Source organism: Eptesicus fuscus, chromosome 16 (assembly GCF_027574615.1).
Source record: "Eptesicus fuscus isolate TK198812 chromosome 16, DD_ASM_mEF_20220401, whole genome shotgun sequence".
Taxonomy (NCBI): domain Eukaryota; kingdom Metazoa; phylum Chordata; class Mammalia; order Chiroptera; family Vespertilionidae; genus Eptesicus; species Eptesicus fuscus.
Window position 1 is genome coordinate 44,964,651 of NC_072488.1, and position 6,034 is coordinate 44,970,684.

A 6,034-nucleotide genomic window follows, 5' to 3' on the forward strand; every position below is an offset into this window, starting at 1 on the left:
AACTGAGGCTCAGAGAAGTTAAGGACTTGTTGAAGATTATCCAGAACCAAGATTAAAATCCAAATGTAGCTGACTCTAATGTTAGTACTCCTACCATACCACCTTGATTCCTTTTCCTTGAACATGAGTAAGAATGAGGGCTGGATGATTGTTGGGGGCGGGTAAGAAACAAGGGCTTTCAGAGAGGTGAGTCCATGCACAGAGAACAAGAGCAGAAAGAGAAGCACAGGCTTATAGGATGGGACATAATGTGACCAAAAACACAATGTTATTTGAATTGAAGTGAAGAAAGTTTATAGGGGACTTAAAATCACTATGAGATCTTTTGCCATTGAGGGTTAGGTTGTATTTTGCCCCAAACTACTAATTAAGAAAGTAGTGCTCTCTTTCTCGCTCTCTCACTCTCTCATTTGCTCCCCTCCCTGTCCTTGGTCAATTCTATTTAATTTCACAAGTATTTACTGAATGTTTGGTAAATAAATCTACAATTACTGGGTAAGGCCACATGGAGTTTATACGTATACCCCACAAAGATGATTCCTACCCATCAGGGTTTCATTGCAGAAAGTGGGAGACAGACACAAACATGTAAGATAATGATTTGAGGTGAAACGGAAGCACCCACAAAGTACTATGAGGAAATAGGGGATAATGATCATGGCTAACATTGATTGTTTACAATATGCTAGGCACTAGTTTAAGAGCTAGCTTTACATGATTTCCTCATTTAATCCTCACCACAGCCCTATGAGGCAGGTACTAGTATCATTCCCATTTTATAACTAGTTTACTAGTTATCTCTATCACCCAGCTATTTAATGGCAGAACTAGAGCCTCAGTTCTGCCTGGTGTACCCTTCCCTCTCTCCACCTATCCCAGTCCCATGCCTGATGCTCCTGAGCAGATCTCACCTGGTCCATGAGCTTCCCAGAAATACCTGTTTGGAGACAGTGGACCCCATTAGAAGTGCAGGGACCTCAATGTCAGACATTCCTCCTCCACCACCTCTGCACTTTCCCTCTGGAGGTGAGGTGGAGAACCATGTTTTCAAAATCCCCCCTAGAGGATTTATGTCTTAGGGTTTCCCAGAAGCAGAACCTAAAATAAGGACTCACATGCAAATAATTTATTAAGGAAGTGCTTGCAGGGGAAACCTATGAGCAGATGGAGGAGGCAGGACAGGAAAGGGGAGGAAGCCCAGCAGGGGACCTCTGAGGCATAGCTTCAGCCTGGTCCCCAGACAGCTCTGGAGGTTAAGCCTGACTGTAGGCAATGAGCTGGGCTTTCACAGTCACCCGTCAGTGTAGGTGCACCGTGGACATAAAGTCCCAGGCTTTCCTCTTGTGAAGGGAAAGGGCTCCGGTAGACTGAGGGCAGTCCTGCAAAGAAAAGCCACAGGCACTGGCTGTTGGGAGAGAAATCACAGGGAGGAGGTTAGAGGGCACTTGCACGCACCCATGGACCCATGGAGATGTGGAGTACTGACACTCCCTGGTGGAGACGGGCACACTGGAATCTCCATATGGGGGAAGAAGGGAAGGCCAATTGGTCATTCCCTTCCCTCCCCCATCCAGTCTTGCCCCACTTCAAGAAGTGCTGTCCTAGAATTATTCAGTGGGTTGGTTACAATGGACTGAGGGGAGTGGAAATCCAACAGGAAGTCAACCAAGGATAAATAGAAGTTATGTCCCAGGCACGGAGGGCCAAGCTGAAGGAGCCATTGCCTACTGTATAATGTCTATTGGGTGGTGGCTGTGTGACATGCATTGTGTTAAAAGCTGCCTATGGAATCATTTCCTTAATCCTCACCCGTGGCTGTCTGAATCCAGAGCCCCCACTCTTAACCAGCCCCCTGTATGCCTCCCTCTGTGATGCGGTGTATCAGTCAGAGTTCACTCAGAGGAGCAGAGCCACCATCCGCGTTGCAGAAAGAAGGAAGTTATTAGGGACGAGACTACCCGAAGGTGGGGGGAGCTGGGGAAGAGCAGGTCTAGAAGGAATTGTGGGATGGTCACAGAGGAATCACTTTGGCCTTGAGGACTAGCTAGTATTTATCTGTGGGCACATCTGTCTGTCTCAGAATCTGACTATGGAGATCTCCCAAGAGGAGTTGTTGAGGCTTCCATCTGCTTTCCAAATCTCACACTGGGTCCTCTTTTGGCCAACTCTAACTCACAGCCCCGTCAGGAGGGGATTCCAGGAGCGTACTTCCCAGCTTCACCAACTTGAGTTAGCATAGTCCAGTACATCATGATATCCCTGATGTAGAAAGAATGTAACTGACCAGATGTCCAAGCAGAAGAAGAAAGTCAGGGTCACACTGGAATCTCCATATGGGGATTTGTGTGTATTTATTTCCCCATTTTTAATGGCTGCATAAGGCATTTTTGTAACATGAGTCAATATTTTATTTGTCACAATAGCACTTAAAAAACATTCGAAAATAGTAATTCCTTCAGAGCTGCACCCCAAGGACTAAGCAGAGTGAATGGTGCATAGTAGATGCTCAGTAAATATTGAATGAAGGAATGGATACTGAGTGGCTAGAGTATATGTAGGGCAGTTAGCTCTTACTCATAAACTCCAGCAGATATCTGACAATCGCCCAGGAGCAAAAAGTGGCCTCATTCCTCCAAGCAACTGGGACGTAATTCTGCTCACCAAAATGCCACTACTTTCTGTCTCTGGCCAACACCTAAGGTGGGATGAAAACACCCTGTTTACTACTTCTAGGAGGAACTGATCACCACCTTTTTTAGATGTCGACCTTGCTCACGACGATCCCTTTAATAGCTCTCCTTCCTTGTGCACAAGGGTGGGGACCTAATACTCATGTTTGTTCTCTGAGACCCTATCTTTCGGACACAGCTGGGCCCATCAGATCCTTTCTTCTGGGAATTTGGAATTAAGACCAGAAAGATATTGAATTTTTATGCATGGTATAACAGAATAAAGCAAGCGTAAAGAAATAAAGGGGATAGAAGAGTCATCACTAGTATTGAGATAACTGACAGGCAATTTAGGCAAAAGACATTTTTGTTTCTTATGTCACACTATACATTAAAAAAAAACCTGAGAGCTTTTAGAAGCAAGAAACAGAGAAAATATTCACAAAGGACTCATATGCAAAATATATAATGAATAATAACAATAAGTAAAAGACAGCCAGTAGAAAAATGGGCATAAGACTTAAACATGTCCTTCACAACAGAGGTTTCTAAAATAAATATACGAAAAGGTGTTTTACTGAATTAGTCATCAGGAAAATGCAAACTAAAACTATAATAAGACACCATTATATACAGCAGAATGAAAAAAAACACACACGAAAATACCAACTGTTGATAAGAATGTGGAACAACCAGAGCGTGTGCTCACTTATTGCTGGTGGGAGTGTCGACAAGTACAATCAAACACTGTGGACCTATTTATTATTTAGGAATATTTACTGAAACGGAACCTACAAATAGCCTATTGCATAGCAGTTGGTATCATAAGTATCTACCCAAGGGAACTGCACAACTAACTTTACTAAAACACATATTCAAGAACATTCATAGTAATGCTATTCATAATAGCCCAAATCTAGAAATTCTCCAATGTCCATCAGTAATAAAATGGATAAAACACATTGTGGTAGAGTGACATGGTGAAATATCCATCAGTAATAAAATGGATAAAATACATTGTGGTAGAGTGACATAGTGAAATACTGCACAGCACTGAGAATGAATGAACTACAATTACAATATCACAGATATTATGTTGAATGAAATTAGTACTTACTATATAATTTCATTTATATATAGAACAGGCAAAACTAAAGTCTGCTGTTAGAACTCAGGCTATTGTTTTCCTTTGGGGGAGTGGTAACTGGCATGAGAAATGAATTCTGGGGATGCTGGTAATGCTCTATTTCTTTATCTGAATCTAGTAACAAGGATATATTCAGTTTTGTGAAAATGTTCATTAAACTGTAAACTTACAATATATGCTCTTTTCTTCACTACATACCATACTTCACTAAAGTTTTGTAAAAATAATAACTTTTAGGAGCAGGTTAGTTGCCTGTCTGCAGATAAACCTGCTGACAACTTCCTCATTTAGCCTTCACAGAGACCCCGAGGGCAATGAAGCAGCAAGATCTTGGGGCCCAGAGAACTTCTCAAACATTTTTGGGTGAATATTTTTCTGATCTAAGTTTACATAGACAAAGAAATGTAATTTTATTATTATTATTTTTTTTAATAATCCTCACCTGAGGATATTTTTTAAAATTGATTTTTAGAGAGTGGAAGGGAGGGGGAGAGACAGAGAAAAACATCGATGTGAGAGAGACACATGGATTGGTTGTCTCCTGCACATGCCCCGACCAGGGCCAGGGAATCCAGCCTGCATTGAGCCTGCAACCAAGGTACATGCCCTTGACTGGAATAGAACCTGGAGCGTACTTCCCAGCTTCACCAACTTGAGTTAGCATAGTCCAGTACATCATGATATCCTTGATGTAGAAAGAATGTAACTGACCAGATGTCCAAGCAGAAGAAGAAAGTCAGGGTCACATTGGAATCTCCATATGGGGATTTGTGTGTATTTATTTCCCCATTTTTAATGGCTGCATAGGCATTTTTGTAACATGAGTCAAAATGTTACAAAACATTTTGGGACCCTTCAATCCATAGGCCAACGCTCTATCCACTGAGCAAAACTGGCCAGGGCAAGTAATATTTTTACACAGAGGTGGCTGTGGGAGTGGAGATGAAACAGACTTTAGCTGTTCCAATATTCATTAGTACTCCACCCAGGTTATCCTAAAATAAATGTACAATCTATTTTTAAAAAATAATGTTTAATATACAAACGTCACTTCAACCATTATATAAACACCAATACAGGAAAAAGGGCTTGTGCTTGCTATACAAACAGCTTCAAGACAGGTGTCCCAGCCATCCCCCCCCTCCCCACCCCCTTGCAAGCAGGTCTCTGCTTCCTAAAAGCTCCCACCTCCAAGAGCGCTGCCCGAATGCGGTTTTGCCTGTTGACTCTTGTGGCTAAAGCGTAGAAGGTGGAAGCACCCCCTGACATGCCATAAATCTGAGGTCGTTGAGACGTTTGGGTGTGGCAGGACAAAGCCAGGCAGGGCCTCACGCAGTGGCAGCAGCTCAGAACTGTCCCCGCTCCTCTGCAAAGCAGTTTTCCATCGGCAGCAGGACTCCACAGTTTTATACACCAGCTTGTTAATCCCTCGGTACCCCGGCTCTTCCTTTTACAAATCCCATTCGGAATCCCCATCACTCTCCACCCCAACCTGCACCTCATCCCCGCTCCCGCAATTGTTCACGCCCACAGAACCCAATCTATCAAGTTTAAACCGGCTCCAGTCACTTCCAAGCCTCCACCCACTTTATCCTAATGGGATTTTTGGCTACCACGCCAGTCGGTTGAGCAAACGTTTACTAGTATTTATTCAAGAGACAAAGTAAGAGGTGGGATGTAGTTGAACTCATTTGTTGATTTATTCCACAAAGTGCCAGTGTTGTGCTGCCGCGTTACAAGGAATGGGAAAAAGTTAATTTGTGTAAATTATTAGATTGCATCATTTTCCTACTTCACACCGTCCAGTTTCATCCCATTTTAGAATAAAAACCAGACAACAAACACCTGGAAAAAAGAAACCTCGTTTAAAATTACAATTTCTTTGATTTGCTTTTTGTTATGAAAATTATTTTTAAGTTACGCAAAAATGCAAAGGCGATGGAATTGTTATGTCTCTTTTAAAGTGTTGTTTTCCAAGGAGCAAATGCAAAGGGGTTAATCACGCCCTTGGTATCAGCTAACTTTCCCGCATCCCAAAACCGAACTTGACTTTCTCACAACGCCTCTCTGCAAACATCGCGAGACGAGAGCGGTCCCTTGGGCCCCACCCTCTTAGTCAGCTCAACCCCGCCCACTTCCTGCCGGGCGCTCTCTGACGTCAGAGGTGCGCTGTTGTGGGTGGACGACAGTACCGGGAGCGGAAGTGCTCTTGGCGGAA